The sequence below is a fragment of the Oryctolagus cuniculus genome, chromosome 18 (genome assembly GCF_051225735.1).
Source record: "Oryctolagus cuniculus isolate XC-2025 breed Fujian yellow rabbit chromosome 18, ASM5122573v1, whole genome shotgun sequence".
NCBI classification, from domain to species: domain Eukaryota; kingdom Metazoa; phylum Chordata; class Mammalia; order Lagomorpha; family Leporidae; genus Oryctolagus; species Oryctolagus cuniculus.
In genome coordinates, this window is record NC_142884.1 from 18014572 (window position 1) to 18031450 (window position 16879).

At 45.2% G+C, this 16879-nt stretch overlaps 1 protein-coding gene and 1 long non-coding RNA gene across 9 annotated transcripts in view; one reads left to right on the plus strand and one right to left on the minus strand.

The window, feature by feature from the left end:
* Window positions 1-11739: 11739 nt before the first annotated feature.
* Window positions 11740-16024, minus strand: LOC127491346 (uncharacterized). Its single transcript, XR_016224785.1, has 2 exons — window positions 14236-16024; window positions 11740-12531 (listed from the first exon to the last, which is right to left on the minus strand). It is a non-coding gene; the product is annotated as an uncharacterized LOC127491346 (long non-coding RNA).
* Window positions 16025-16086: 62 nt separating this feature from the next.
* Window positions 16087-16879, plus strand: part of LOC100348058 (zinc finger protein 566) — a 28312-nt gene continuing 27519 nt past the window's right edge. For 4 of the 8 annotated variants that reach the window (XM_070062318.2, XM_070062319.2, XM_089319269.1 and 1 more), the window contains exon 1: window positions 16087-16562. The gene's annotated coding sequence lies outside the window, so the exon portion shown is untranslated. The remainder of the gene's footprint in view (window positions 16563-16879) is intronic. The other 4 variants (XM_051847119.3, XM_089319267.1, XM_070062320.2 and 1 more) reach the window with 4 other exon arrangements.

Consider the following 16879-nt stretch of genomic DNA (forward strand, 5'->3'; position numbering starts at 1 on the left):
ACACTTCTCGGCCCCAAATGCCTGCAGTTCCAGGACTAGGCCAAAGCCAAAGTTTGAAGCCAGGAATGCAACCCAGGTCTCCCATGGGGGTGACAGGAACACAATGCCTTGAGCCATTGCTGTTGCCTCCCAGGGTCTGCATTAGCAGGAAGCTGGAGTCAGGAGCTACAGCTGGGAATTGAACCTGGTCATTCCAGTGTGGGTCTTAACATCTTACTTGTTAGGCTAAATGCCTGCCTGAGACTAGATACTTTTTTTTTTTAAACAGTATTTTTTAAAAAGATTTATTTATTTTACTTGAAAGAGTTATGGAGAGAGAGGAGAGAGAGAGAGAGAGAGGTCTTCCATATGATGGTTCACTCCCCAATTGGCCACAACGGCCAGAGCTGTGCCTATCCGAAACCAGGAGCCAGGAACCTCCTCCTGCCCACACGAGGGCAGGGGCCCAAGAACTTGGGCCATCTTCTACTGCTTTCCCAGGCCATAGCAGAGAGCTGGATCCAGAAGAGGCAGCCGGGACCAGAACAGGCGCCCATATGGGATGCCGGCACTTCAGGCCAGGGCATTAACCCGCTGCACCACAGCGCCAGCCCTGAGGCTGGATACTTTTTAATAAGAGATATATTTTCCTCAGAGTTCTGGAGTTCAAGCGTATGATGCTGGCATAAACTTAGCTCTTGTAAGGATGTGATGGCAGATGGTGGTGGAAGTGCATGCAAGATGGAGAGATCAGATGGCAAGACAGGAAGCCAAAGAGTGGTTCAGGCAGCTGGCTTCTCTTCTAACAATACCACCATGGGAACTAACTAGGGCCCCGGGAGAACTGCAGCGGCTGGTGCCAAGGGAAGCCCCCTCAATACAGGCCTTTCCTTTTCAAGATTCCATATCACCTCAACACTCCACACTGAGCACCAGCATAGGAACTTTTGAGGAACAAACCATATATAAACCCTAGCCTTATGCCCATGATTCGTGTTTGTCTCGCAGTATAAAAGGCATTAATTCCATTCCCAATAGTCCCAAAATCTTAACTCCTATTATCACTCAAAAGTCCAGGTTCAGGTATGTCTCTATGTTTGCAGGGGTTACTTGTCTTTTGTTTTCTTGTCATGATGTGTTTGTCTGGCTTTTGTGTCAGTATGGCTGGCTTCATAGATTCTAGAAGTATTTTTACCTCTTCAGTTTTTGGTAAGACACTGGGAAGAATTGGTGTTAACTGTTTTTAAAAAATATTTATTTATTTACTTGAAAGTTTGAAAGGCAAAGAGAGTGTGTGAGAGAGATCTTCCATCTGCCTCAGTCCCCCAAATGGTTAACAGCCAGGTCTAGGCCAGGCCAAATCCATGAGCCAAGAACTCCAACCAGGTCTCCCACATAGCAGGAGCCAAAGTACTTGGACCATCTTCTGCTGCCTTCTTAGGCCAATTAGCAGGAATTTTGGTCAGAAGTGGAGCAGTCAGGACTGAAGCAGCACTCTGATATGAGATGCTGGCATTGCAAGTGGTGGTTTAACCCACTGCGCCACGATGCTGGCCCCTTCAAAATAGAATTTTCCCAGGGAAGCCTTCTGATCCTGGGCTTGTTGTTACTGTTCTATTTCTTCAAGGTTCAGTCTCAGAAATTTGTTCGTTTCTAGCAATTTATCCATTTCATCTGGGTTACCCAGTTTGTTGGTACATAGTTGTCCATAGTGCTCTTATAATCACTGTATTTAAAATCCTTCATGGGGCCAGCCCTGTGGCTCAGTGGGTTAATGCCCTGGCCTGAAGCGCCGGCATCCCATATGGGCGCCAGTTCTAGTCCTGGCTGCCCCTCTTCCCATCCAGCTCTCTGCTATGGCCTGGGATAGCAGTGGAGAATAGCCCAAGTCCTTGGGCCCCTGCACCCACGTGGGAGACCCAGAAGAAGCTCCTGGCCCTTGGCTTCAGATCGGCGCAGCTCCAGCCGTTGTGGCCATCTGGGGAGTGAACCAGCAGATAGAAGACCTTTTTCTCTATCTCTACCTCTTTCTGTAACTGTGTCTTTCAAATAAATAAATAAAATGTTAAAAAAAAAAAAGAGGACCTTTTCCTAAACACATACTCTCTCTAAAAAAAAAAAAAATCCTTTGTAATGTCCTTCTTTTCTTTTTTGAATGTTGTGCGTGTCACTGCTTCTTAGTCAATCTAATCAAATATTCGTCAATATTGCTGCACTTTTCAAAGAAGAAATTGTTGCTTTCCTTGATGTTCTGTGTTTCTTTTAAAATTATATATTTTATTTATGCTGTAATGTTTTATTATTTCCTTCCTTCTGCTAGCATTCAATTTTAATGTTCTTTTACAAATCTTTAGGGTATAAAGTTAAGCTTTTGGCTTGTGCTCTTTCTTTTTTATTTATTACTGTAAGCATTATTGGCCGTTAATTTTCCTGTTAGTATTGTTTTTGTTGCAGGTAGTATTTTTAATCTCAGAATCCAGTTCTTCATCCTGCCATATTGGAGTGCAATTAACTTTGGAGTGTTAATCTTGTATTCTGCAACTTTATTATAATTGTTTTTTAGTTCCAGGATTTTTTTTATCCATTCTTTCAGGTTTGTTTTTTTTTTTTTTTCAACAAAAATCATAGCATCTGCAAAGAAGGATCCTTTTGTGGATTTTTTGTTAATCCCTGTAGCTTTTCTCCCTCCCCTTTGTTGGCTAAGACATTCACTACAGTGATGAATAGGAGGGGTCAGAAGATACATCATTACCCTGTTCTCTGTGCCAGGGGAGATAGTCTGGCTTCCCATTATTAAGGATAAAGGTTAGCAGTAGGATTTTTGTGGAAGTGAATGAGGAAGTGTTTTGAGAGTTATTTTCAAGAATGAGTGTTAGATTTTGTCATCCTTTTTCTACATTTCTTGATGTAATGGTGTTTTTTCTCCTTAGCTTGTTGATGTAATGGATTTCAGTGATTGATTTTTTTAATGATTTAGTTATTTATTTGAAAAGTAGAGTTATGGAGACACAGAGGCAGAGAGAGAGAGAGGTCTTCCATCTGCTGGTTCACTCCCCAAGTGGCTGCAATGACCGGAGCTGTGCTGATCTGAAGCCAGGAGCCAGGAGCTTCTTCTGGGTCTCCCACACAGGTGCAGGGGCACAAGGGCTTGGGCCATCCTCCACTGCTTTCCCAGGCCATAGCACAAAGCTATGAAGTAGCTGGGACTTGAACTGGTGCCTACATGAGAGGCAAGCACTACAGGCCATGGCTTTACCTGCTATGTCAAAGCACTAGCCCCAGTAATTGATTTTCAAATAGTGAATTAGCCTTACACACCAGGAATAAATACTAGTTAGTCATAGTGTATAATTATCTTTATATGTCAGTGGATTGCATTTTTAAATACTTTGTTGAGGGTTTTTTCCACTTATGCTTATGATTGATACATGCCTGTAGTTTATTGTAATGTCTTTATTTTTGATAAGGATGGCGAGTTAGGAAGTGTTTCTTCTAGGTCTGCTCCCTTTTGCTGGAAGCAATTGTAGAGAACTGGAATAACTTCTTCTGTAAGTGTTTCACACTGTTCACTAGTGAACCCATCTTTGTGCTTTCTGTTTTGGAATGATTATTAATTACTGATTCAATTTCTTTTATAGGTTTGGGCTTATTCATATAATCTATTTCGCCTTCTGTAAGTCTTGGCAAATTATGTTTTTAAGGAAATGGTCCATTTCATGTAAGTTATTGAATTTTTAGGCAGAATGTTCATAATACTACTTTATTATACTCAATATCAGTGCTATCAGACATAGCCCCCTCTTGCATTTCTGATGTTACTAATTTGCATCTTTTTTTTGACTGCCTTGCTAGAGGTTTATCAATTATTTCAAAGAACTGCCTTTGCATTTTGTTGGTTTTCTGTATTGTTTTTTGTGTTTTCAGTCTGAATGATTTCCAATCTAATTTTATTATTTCTTTTCTTCTGCCTGCTCTACATTTACATTGCTCTTATTTCCTTAGTTCTGAGATGGAAGCTGGATTACTGACTTTCAGTATTCCTTTGTTTATATAAAACAAATTCAAATTTTTAAAAAATATTGATTTATGTTTGAAAGGCAGAATTGCAGAGAGAGGAGGAGAGATCTTCCCCTCTGCTGGCTCACTCTCCAAATAGCTGCAACAGCCAGGACTGGGCCAGGTCAAAGCCAGGAGCCTTGGAACTCTGTTTGGGTCTCCCACGAGGGTGCCAGGGGCCCAAGCACTTGGGCCATCTTCGGCTGCCTTCCCAGGCGCATTAGCAGGAAGCTGGATCAGAAGTGGAGCAGCTGGGACTCAAATTCAATTTTTAAAATATTCCCCTATGCAGTGCTTTTGGTGCTTTCACAGATTGGCTAAGTTGTATGTTCATTCAGTTAGAATTTGTTTACAATTTCTCATGAGACTTCTTTGACCTATGTGTTGTTGATTAGTATGTTCTTTAACCTCCAATTATTTTAGGAATTCCTATGTTGTTGCTTTCTTTTTTTTTTTTATTTTTTTATTTTTTGACAGGCAGAGTGGACAGTGAGAGAGAGAGACAGAGAGAAAGGTCTTCCTTTGTCGTTGGTTCACCCTCCAATGGCCGCCGCGGCCGGCGCGCTGCGGCCGGCGCACCGCACTGATCCGATGGCAGGAGCCAGGAGCCAGGTGCTTTTCCTGGTCTCCCATGGGGTGCTGGGCCCAAGCACCTGGGCCATCCTCCACTGCACTCCCGGGCCACAGCAGAGAGCTGGCCTGGAAGAGGGGCAACCGGGACAGAATCCGGCACCCTGACCGGGACTAGAACCCGGTGTGCCGGCGCTGCAAGGCGGAGGATTAGCCTAGTGAGCCGCGGCGCCGGCCCCTATGTTGTTGCTTTCTAGTTTAATTCCATTGTGTTCTGAAAATGTATTGTCATGATTCCTATTTTAAAAAATCATTTGTGAGTCCAGTGCTGTGGCGTGGTGGGTGAAGCCACTGAGTGAAGTTCTGGCATCTCATAAGGGCACTGGTTCGAGTCTCAGCTGCTCCACTTCTGATCCAGTTCTCTGCTATGGCCTGGGAAAGCAGTAGAAGATGGCCCAAGTCCTTGGGCCCTGCACCTACGTGGGAGACCTGGAAGAAGCTCCTGACTGCTGGCTCTGCATCAGCACAGCTCCGGCCATTGCAGCCATCTAAGGAGTGAACTAGCAGATGGAATCTCTCTCTCTCTTTCTCTCTCCCTCTCTCCCCCTGCCTCTGCCTCTGCCTCTGCCTCTGTGCAACTCTGCTTTTCAAATAAATAAATAAACAAAATTCATTTGTGAGAGCAGCGCAGAGATCACTATCATTTACTGGTTCCTCACCAAATGCCTGTACTAACCAGGACTGGGCCGGGCCTACGCTGGCAGTCAAGAAATCATAGTTTCCATGAGGGTGAAGAGGCCTGGTCACACAAGCTGTTACACCACCTCCCAGAGTCCACATTGGCGCATTGAACCCAGGCACTTTGATATGACACAGGAATCCCAACCACTACCTTAACCTTAACCACTAAGCCAAATGCCCACCTGGATACTTATTTTTAAAAGTTTGTTGTACCCCTCTTTCTCTCTCTGCCTCTCCTCTCTCTTTGTAACTCTGACTTTCAAATAAATAAATCAATCTTTAAAAAATAAAAGTTTGTTGTGTTTTATGCCCCATAAAATGTTTATCATGGTGAATGTCCTGTGAGCTTGAAAAAAATGTATTTTGATAACATTGGGTGAAATAGTCTGTGTTACATTGAGTTGAGTTTTGGGGCTGATCAATTCAACTATATCATTGGTTTCTCTGCCTGATAAATCTATCACTCATAAAAGTGTTTAAAGTTTCCTGCTGTGTTTCTCTCATTTTTGCCTCCTATAATTTATAGTACACATGCACATTGCAGCTATATGTGTTTGAGGCTTTAGTTTATCCAGTGTCATTGTTTTTGTCTCTACTGTTCTCTTTGGGATTGCCAGGAAACTCCTTGCCTAATGGAATCTAATGGAATCCACATGGGTGAAGGGCCCCAAGTGCTTGGACAATCGTCAGCTGCTTTCTCAGGCATGGGGCTGGATCAGAAGTGGAACAGCCAGGACTCGAACTGGTGACCATATGGGATGCTGGTGCGGCACCACAGTGCCAGCTCCTATGAATTTTTTGTGTGGCTTGTCTTGGTCATCTTTGGTTGTGTGATTCATCCATGTCATATGTACTTACAGGTTACTCATTAGGCATTTTTGTATAACGTTTCCCTGTATAAATATGCCACATTTCTTTTTTCATTTATATCACTGATGGACATCTCAGTAGTTTTCTGTTGCAGGCTATTATGAATAAATCTTGGTGAATTTCAAATTTTCATTTTCTCCTCTCACCCCCAGCCCAGAGTTCAGTTCCTATTTTCATAGTATTGGGTTTATGAGCAATTTGGGAGTAAGGGTTATCCTAGAAGATGCCTGTGAGTCCTTGAAGGTGCATGAGTATGTGTCTCTAAGTGGGACCTGTAGACATCAGATACAGGGACTTGGCCCTCAGTGCTTGAGTTCTGTGAGTGTTCCTGATAGATCCAGTGCATCATCTAGAGTTTGTAAAGCTCCATTACATGGAAATGGAAAGAAGTGCACTTGGGGCCTCTTTGCTGTCAGTGGTAGTGTCAGTTCCTGGGAGCGCTGAGGATCCATTTGGGGAATGGCCTCAGAGTGGAGTTACTGAGTCAGTTACTGGGGAGCTCTGATGGCCTGTTTTGTGGAGGTTCAGTTGGCTGTCAGTAGTAGATCTATGGGACTTACTGTACAGGAGACCAGGAACAATAACTACTTGTTAATTTCCTTGACTGGGGTGCTCGCTGGGGTTGGTTAGTGAGGAGGTTTCTAGTGAATTGGGCCCTGGGTGATTAATAATGATGCCCTATTGGGTGATAATCACTTGGAACTTTTGTGGATCACTGGTTTCTTGTAATTTTGAAAAGCAGAGCGAGCGAGCGAGAGGTCTTCAATCTACTGGTTCACATTCCAGGTGTTCACAACAGCCAGGGCTGGGTCAGACTGAAGCCAGGAGCCACGATCTAGATTTCCCATGTGGGTGGCAGGGAGTTGAGTCGTCATGTGAGACACCTTCCCAGAAAGGCAGATGGGAAGCACATTAGCTGGAACTTGAACCAGGAATGCAGATGTGGGATGCGGTGTCTCAAGGAGTGGCTCAACTTGCTGCACTACAGTGTCTGCCCCAGGTCAGTTACTTACATGCCTGTGTTGTCAGTTACAGAAAGTAGATTAGAAGTGACCAAAGGCTGGAGGGAGAGAGAACAATGAAGAATTACTGATGAAGAATTGCTGCTTCATTGGTACAGAGTTACTTTATTTTAAACTCATATAGGCACTGTCTTTTGAAAATTTATTATTTGAAAGGCAGAGTTACAGAGAGGCAGAGGCAGAGAGGTCTTCCATCCACTGGCTCACTCCCCAGATGGCCGCAACAGCCGGAGCTTTGCTGATCTGAAGACCGGAGCCAGGAGCTTCCTCCAGGTCTTTCACGTGGGTACACTGCCCCCAAGGACTTGAGCCATCTTCTACTGCTTTCCCAGGCCATAGCAGAGAGCTGGGTTGGAAGAGGAGTAGCCAGGACTAGAACTGGTGCCCATATGGGAAGCCAGCACTGTGGCATAGCGGGAAAGACACTGCCTGCAATGCTGGCATCCCATATGGGTGCCGGTTCAAGTCCCGGCTACTCATCTTGTGACCCAGTTCTCTGCTATGGCCTGGGAAAGCAGTAGAAGGTGGCCCAAATGCTTGGGACCCTGCACCCACATGGAAGACCCAAAAGAAGCTCCCGGCTCCTGGCTTCAGCCTGGCCCAACCCTGGTCGTTGAAGCCATTTGGGGAGTGAACCAACAGATGGAAGACCTTTCTCTCTATCTCGGCCTTTCACATTAAATATTTAAAAAAAAAAAAATGAGAATATAACAAGTGTTAGTATGTGTAGAAACTTGAGCCCTCATTTGCTGTTGGTGGGAATGTAAAATGGCGCAGCAACTGAAAAACCATCTAGCAGTTCTTCAAAAGACATAAAATCAAATGATGTAGCAACTCCTGTCCCAAGTATGTATCTAAGAGAAATGAAAATGTATGTCCATTCAGGGACTTGTACGTCAGTGTTCACAGTAGCATTAAGCATCAGAATACCAAATGTAGTGGTGTATTCTTCTGTCACAGAAGGAAATGAAGTACTTATGCATGCTATATTATGGATGAACCTTTGACTCATGCTAAGTGAAATAATCCATTAAAAAGCTGAGTTGCGTATTTCCACTTATATGAAATAGTTATGGAAAAAATGTATAGAGACAGAAGGTAGTTCACAGGTAGCTGAGATCTCAGGAGGTTGTTGATAAATGAGAGTGCTAATGAGTAGATTTTTTTTTTGAGCAATGAGATCATCATAATGATTGCATGTCTGAATTTATTAAAAATCCTAGAGTCATATATTTTAAATGGCTGAATTGGCAAATGAATTAAATACATAATAATGTCTGTAAAAGCAAAGTCCTGTTCTGTGAATAAAATATTAATAAATTGACACCACCTTGCCAACATTCAAATCAGAAAAAGATTGGGAAGTGAGGGAGAGAGAGAGAAGGAGGGAATAAGTCAGGAATGAAAATTGGATCACTGTGAATACGGATGCTGCAGGCATTAAAAAGATAGTTAAAGATCTTTCTGGAACCTCCATATTTTTATCACCTTTTTAATGTATGCAGGATTCAAGTGACCAAATTTTCATTCTGTTTTGGAATATGGTATTTCCTCTAAAACAGTAAAACTAAAATTACCATATAATCCAGCAGTTCTCCAAGGGAATGGAAATTGGTGTGTTGAAGATGTACCTGTACCGCTCTGTGTATTTCAGCATTACACACAACCATGGAAGCAACCTAAGTGTCTCAGTGAATGAATGGATTAAGAAAATGCACTTTAGGGGACCGCGGCTCAATAGGCTAATCCTCCGCCTGCGGCACCAGCACACTGGGTTCTAGTCCCGGTCCGGGCGCCGGATTCTGTCCCGGTTGCCCCTCTTCCAGGCCAGCTCTCTGCTATGGCCAGGGAGTGCAGTGGAGGATGGCCCAAGTGCTTGGGCCCTGCACCCCATGGGAGACCAGGAGAAGCACCTGGCTCCTGTCATCGGATCAGCGCGGTGCGCCGGCCGCAGTGCGCCGGCTGCGGCGGCCATTGGAGGGTGAACCAACGGCAAAAGGAAGACCTTTCTCTCTGTCTCTCTCTCTCTCACTGTCCACTCTGCCTGTCAAAAAAAAAAAATGCACTTTGACATCCAAGGGAATAGGAGAGACCACCTTAAAAATGTATCAGTTGGCTTTTTGTTACAACACAATACCTGAGGTAAACTACATATGAAGGAAGGAGGTTCATCTTGCTTACAGTAAGGGAGGTTTAAGTCTAAGTAAGATTGGGCCACCGGTTGGTTTGATAAAGGCAGTGACTGGGAATGGTGACACACTTGTGGTGGAAAGATCACGTGGGCAGCCAGGAAGTGCAGAGAGAAGCTGGACCTAACTCAGGCATTTATAATCACTCTCTCAAGAGCACTACGTCTGAGGGCATGTCCCCAGTGACTTGAGCACCTTCCATGAGGCTCACTTCCTGCACACCATAATCGGATTCAGTTTATACCCTCTTAGTAACATTAACCTGTGACGCTGGGACTTGAACTTCTGCCATTTTCAAAGTATAGTAAAAAAGGAAGAAAATTGTGTCGTTTATGACAACATGGATGGGACTGGAGAATGCTGTGCTAAGGAAATGAGTTAGGCACATAAAGACAAATATTATATGATCTTATTTATATGTGGAATCCTAAAAAACTCAGAAACCTCAGAAAAATAGTAGCAATAGGGTTATCAGAGGCTGGGATGAAGAATGAGAATATGAAAGGCAAAGATGAAGATGTGGGTCAACAGGTACATTTCAGTTAGACTGTAGGAATAAGTTTCAGTGACCTATTATACTAAACTGATTACCACTTAATAATGTATGTTTCAGAATTGCTAAAAGTAGGGCCAGCGCCATGGCTCACTTGGTTAATCCTCCACCTGCGGTGCCGACATCCCAGGTGGGTGCCGGGTTCTAGTCCCGGTTGCCCCTCTTCCAATCCAGCTCTCTGCTGCGGCCCGGGAAGGCAGTGGAGGATGGCCCAAGTGCTTGGGCACCTGCAACCACATGGGAGACCAGGAAGAGGCACCTGGCTCCTGGCTTCGGATCGGCGAAGTGCCAGCCATGGCAGCTGTTTGGTGAGTGAACCAACGGAAGGAAGACCTTTCTCTCTGTCTCTCTGTAACTCTACCTGTCAAATAAATAAAAAATCTAAAAAAAAAAAGATTTGCTAAAAGTAGATTTTTTTTATTTGACAGAGTTATAGTCTGTGAAAAAGAGACAGAAATGCCCCCCCTCCATTGGTTCACCCCTCAAATGGTTGCCACAGCTGGCACTGCACCGATCCAAAGCCAGGAGCCAGGTGCCTCCTCCTGGTGTCCCATACGGGCACAGGGGCCCAAGCACTTGGACCATCCTCCACTGCCCTCCTGGGCCACAGCAGAGAGCTGGACTGGAAGAGGAGCAACCAGGACTAGAACCCTGCACCCACATGGGATACCGGCACTGCAGGCGGAGGATTAACCAAGTGAGCCAGGGCGCTGGCCCCTAAAAGTAGATTTTTAACATGGTGCAATGATGGGTATGTTAGTTCCGCTCTTTATATACTGTATGCTTAGATCAAAACATCACATTATATCCCACAAATATATACAATTATTTGTGAATTTGAAAACAAAGACATAGCTGGCATTGTGGTATAGCAAGTTTAGCTGCTGCCTGCAATGCCAGCATCCAGTGTGGGTGCTAGCTGGTGTCTCGGCTGCTCCACTTCCTGATCCAGCTCCCTGCTAATGTACCTGGGAAGGCGGCAGAAGGTGGCCCAAGTTCTTGGGCAGGTGCTGCCAACATAGAATACCTGGAAGAAGCTCCTGGTGCCTGTCTGAAGCCCGGTCCAACCCTGCTCATTGCAGCCACTTGGAGAGTAAACCAGCAGATGGAAGATTCTCTCTCTCTCTCTCTTTCTCTCCCTCTCTCTATAACTCTGCCTTTTGAATAAATAAATAAATCTTTTTAAAAAAATTAAAAATGACATGTAGAGAAGTCTAGGCAATCATAAAGATGTGACAGCATTTGGCACAGGGTAAGCACTCAATGTTACCTGTCGTTCCCACTCAGGTTCTGTGTACACAGTGAGCAGGTGCCGTGTCAGTGAGCCTGTATGTGTGCGTATTGTTGTGGAAGGTTATTTTGGTGTATGAGTTGTTTGTTTTGTGTATGCCCATCCATCATTTGTGCCAGCGATGATCTCAAGCTTTCTTGAGAATAAGCCAGGTGGTTAAACAAACATCAGTAAATAAAAGTGGTATACTTATTATGTTAAAAAAAAGCATGTTCTATATAATTTATAGCACTACAATTGAACATTTAGGTGAAACAGACAAAACCTACTTTTATATAATACACCAACTCCGCCATGTGGAGTAATAGACAACCTGAAGAGTCATTTGGCTCAAGGAAATGTAATCCATTGTTGCAAACCTTTCCCGTGAGACAATTCAGGTTCAGGTGGCTTCTTTGTTGTATTCTACCAAATGTTTAAGGAAACAAAACTCAATACTTGTATTATAAAAGATCTTCAAAGAACTGGTAAAGACTAAAACATATCCAATTTATTTTATGAGTTGAGGCAAAAATAGATAATGAAAGGTAACAAGAAAATTCAAGAGAAAGAAGTTACAGGGCACACTGATGAACCCATATGCAAAAATACAAAATAACAGGATATTAGATCCTGTAATGTATACAGCAATATGTTATGAATAAGATTGGGTTAAGCCAATAATGCAGTAGAGTCATTTTACTTAGCATCTAAGTAGATGGAGAAAAGACATTTCATAAGATGTATCCAGTTAGCAAATAAAGAAAAATGGGAACTTCTGTGGTTGCATCAAGGTATCTGTAAGATTCCTAGAGAAGACGCTTTTTTTTTTTTTTTTTTTTTTTTTGACAGGCAGAGTGGACAGTGAGAGAGAGAGACAGAGAGAAAGGTCTTCCTTTTGCCGTTGGTTCACCCTCCAATGGCTGCTGCGGCCGGCGCACCGCGCTGATTCGAAGGCAGGAGCCAGGTGCTTCTCCTGGTCTCCCATGGGGTGCAGGGCCCAAGCACCTGGGCCATCCTCCACTGCCTTCCTGGGCCACAGCAGAGAGCTGGCCTGGAAGAGGGGCAACCGGGACAGAATCCGGCGCCCCGACCGGGACTAGAACCCGGTGTGCCGGTGCCGCTAGGCGGAGGATTAGTCTAGTGAGCCACAGTGCCGGGGAGAAGACACTTTCTTAATGGTGAGCTGCTGAAAGCTTTCCCTTGGTGTCCAGGAATGAGACCGGCGTTGTTCTGAAGTCCTAACCAATGCAGCAGGGCAAGAACCAAAAGCTGCAGTAACTGCGAAGAAGAAAACGTGTCATTAGTTAAAGATGTAATTGTGTTCACAGAAGTCCTAAAGAATTTCTAAAATGTTATCAACTCATTTTTCTACAAGATTTTTCATTATTCCGCCAGAGGCCATGGTAGATATCTCCTACTAATTCTCGCCCTCGCCTCCGTGCAATTTTTTTCTTTTTTTTTTTTCATGCAACTTTTATACTACAGATATGTCACTATATTGTAGCTCTGTTTATGTCCTGTGGTCCTTTGGTGGACCACAAACCACATACCATCTATTATTTTCTTGATCTACCACAAGAACCAATTTAGCCCCTCTAGGGCTGTTTCCCTTTCGAAAGTGTGTGAACTAAAAATTATCAGATAAGATTACTTGACAGTCTTTCGAAGTTAAAAGAAGCAAACTTCCAACAAAAAATAACATGCTACTGCTAGCATACTATTGGCAGAAATGTAAATTAGTTCAGACATTATAGAAAACAGCATGGAAGTTCCTGAAAAAACAAGAACTAGAACTATCACATGACCCGGCAACCACACCACCGGGTATATATCCAATGGAAATGAAGTCAGTGTCAAAGAGCCATCTGCACTCGCATGTGTACTGCAGCAGTACTCACAGTACCAACATACACAATCAACCCAGATGTCCGCTGACACGTGGATCTCTATAAAGATGCGGTGTGACATGTGTGATGATGTGTAGATACGCAGAATGAAATACCATGTATCCATTGAAAGAATGGAATATGAAATTGTGGGGCAGGCATTTGGCATAACAGCTTCAGTTGCCACTTGCAATGCCTGCATCTGCTTTTGTAGTCTGTGGCCACTCCACTTCTGATCCAGCTTTCTGCTAATATGGGAGGCAGCAGAAGATGGCTTAAGCACTTGAGTCCCTGTAGACACTTGGGAGACCTGGACTGAGTTCTGGCTTCTGACTTTGGCCTGGCTATTGTGTGGACATTTGTGGAGTGAATCAGTGAATGAAGATCTCTTTCTGTCTTTTTGTTCTCTCTCCTCTCTCTGTGTCTTTCAAGTAAAATGAAAATAAGTGAAAAACTTTTAAAAAGACTGAAATTCTGTCAATTGCAATTACATGGATGGAGCCAGAGGACACTGTTAACTGAAATGAGCCAGGCACAGAAAGACAAATACTGCATGTTCTCACATGTGAATGTCAAAAAGCTGACCTCAGAGAAGGCAGAGCGTGGGAAGGGTGGAGGTGTGGGGACAACGGAGAGAGGATGACTAACAAGTACACCAGTATTGTTGGATAGGAGGGATAACGTCTGATATTCAATACACAGTAGGATAACTGGCTGAAAACAATTGAATATTTCAAAACAGCTAGTAGAGAGGGCTCTGAGTATTCCTAACACAATATGTAAAATTACTCTGATTGGTGCACACTGTATACATGTACTGAAATGTCACAACGTACCCTATAATAGATACAACTACTACATGCTAATTGTAAGTGAAAATATATTTATTTTAGAAGATTGAACTTTGCACCTGAGGGCCACACAGAACAGCTTGAAGAACCAGGGGCTGTCTCTCTTTAGGGGCCTAGAGCAGCTGGTGCTGCCTCGCCCTGCCCCAAACGGAGATTATGTCCGGCTTAGCGATGGAAAGGTCGGTTTTTGCGGAAAATAAAAGATCAAGCTTAAAGTATTCTAGAAATCAAGTCCAGTTCCTTACCAGGGGAGCAACTGCAGGAATAACGAATGCTGAGATATCCTGAAGAAGGGGGACGAAAGACAAGGAAGGAACACGGAGGACTTTAGCAGCAGAAGTATGCATGAGGTCAGCAGTTCCAGAAGAGAGATGCTGTGATATGCAGGTAGATAGCTCACTCAGATCGCGTTAGTGATTCCTCTTTCACCACCTCTAGAAGTAGTTCTGTTTGCATAAAGTCATGTTTATCGCTGAGTAACAGATTCTCCTTGGGTAATTATGTCCCCCACTAGGGAGCTTTGGAGATGCGTGGTATCAAGTTTTGGTTGTTACAGTGATGGAAACATGCCAATAGAATTTACTGTCTAAGGGCCAGACATACTGGTTTATAATCTTACAATGCCAGGACAGTCCCAGGCAACAAAGTACACCTTGTTAGAAACTGTTCCTTTGTAAAACATATCAGCTAATGTCACAAATACTTTTCCTTATCAAGAGAAATTCCTTGGCTAATTATTTCATATAATTATCAAAAAAGAACTGCAAAAACTCTTGGCCCAAGTGACTATCTAAAAGCCTGCAATAAGACTTGACCGGGGCATTGTGGTGTAGCCAGTAAAGCCACCACCTGTGATGCCAGCATCCCATATGGGCACTGGTTCGAGTCCTGGCTGCTCTGCTTCCAATCCAGCTCCCTGCTATTGGCCTGGAGAAAGCAGCAGAGCATGGCCCGAGTACTAGGGCCCCTGCACCCGTGTGGGGAGACCCAGAAGCTCCTGGCTTCTAGCTCAGCCCCACCAATTCGGCCATTTGGGAAGTGAACCAGCAGATGGAAGATCTCTCCCTGTCTCTCCCTCTCTCTGACTTTCAAATAAATAAGTAAAGGTTTAAAAGATACACTTGACCAAACTCTAGCAAGGCTTCTTAGCTCGAGGCTGTGTCCCTAGTATGACCCTAGCCCCCTTTAAAATGCCTGTAAAAGAAACTGCTGAGAAGGTACTGTTTGTTCCAGCCGAAACCTGCAGATAAGCTTGGCTAAGCTTGGCGCAGTTATTTTCCAAGGCTTACAACTTGAAATCCTTTCTTTGCCCCTGAGACGTAAAATCTACCACCCAGAACTGTCTCAAGGGCCCGGGATCCACACCTTTAATGTGTAAGTATTCAAGGTGCTAGCTCCTGCTGTGGTTTCCCGGATCCTGTAGGAGGCTAAAGGGGTGCTTTTGGTGGGTGTCCCGCCCGACCTTGCACAACTAGCTCCTTCGAAAAGATTATGAGAACTTTCTCTTCTGGATGAGCACCAAGCAGTGGAAAAGAAAACCCAGATGGCTTAGTCACGTGGATCGCTCTCCTGCTTAACATCTGTCATTGTCTTCCTTCAGTCCACCACAGCATTAAAAATCCTTCCTGCCAGGGGCTCACGTTTGGACGTGTTGATAACACACACCTGTATGCCGGGGTCCTGTAACAAACCCCAGCTGCCTGCCTCCAGCCCCGGACTTAACTTCCAGCTAATGGAGAACCTGGGAGGCAGCAAGGACGGCTCAAGTGACAGGGTTCCTGCCCCTCACGAGGGAGAACTGGCTTGAGTTCCCAGCTCGTCTTCCACCAGGCCATATAAATGCTCAAATTATGAGAGTTCAGGTTGTATTTAAAAGCCACAGATGCACTCTCTTCCCACAACCCTAGCTGGTCGCTACCACGTGCACAGGCCTCAGCCCCAGGGCGCGCCGATCCTCGGATCCCACTGCTCCGCAGCCCTAGGCCACCGAGAACTTGGAACCGTGCCTGCGGGAGCTCCACGAGCCCGTTGTCTGGTCCGGAGACCACGGGGTTCCTGCGCGAGGCACGCCGGCCGCGGAGGCCTCCGGGAAATGTAGTCCAGCACGGGAGTAGAGGGAGGCCCGGAGCTGCGTTACCGAGCCCTTTTATGCCACACATGTAAGCCTGAAGCTGGCCCTCCTCCTGGCCCCGAACTGAAACGCTTCGGAAGTTTCTGAGGGCCCCAGCCTGGTTTAATCAAAGGGCTCCGTTCGAGAGCGCTCGTCATAATCACACCTACGCTTTTATCTTCCTCCGGAGAGGGCCTTCTCGTGGTCACAAAAGCAAATTCCTTCGGACATAGCGGTTCTCGCGGGGAGTTGATGAGATCAGCACAGCCTTCTGGGAAATGTAGTCCAGCCTGGCGCCCACAAACATGGCGAAACGGCCTGGAGGGAGGTTGTTCTGAATCATCTCAGCGCCCTACCTGACTTAACCAGTGCTTGCCCAGGCGCTACCTGCGACCTGGGAGTGCTCCTTCGTGCTCGAAGTGCGCAGACACATCGGGTCGCACTTTGTGCTTTTGTGCAGAGGTGGGTCTGGCCGTGGGTTCCCGGCGGTTTGGAGTGGGGGGAGCTACGGCCTGCGCGTCCTGGGCGCTGGCCGGCCTGGTGGCTGTGGGGGAAGGACCGGGATTCCGGGGCCGGGCTCGGGGTGCGCGGAGACGTCTTCCGAGGGGATTTCGGCCGTGTGGCGGAGTGAGTGACACGCCGCGTGGAAGATGTGCCTGTGGGAGAGAGCGAAAGAGCGCGGTCATCGTCCGAGTGGGGGCGGCGGGGATTCTTGGCCTGCGAGCCTGCCTTCGACCGTGAAATGTTGAAAATAGGGTGCTTGTTCTGAACCTCGATTT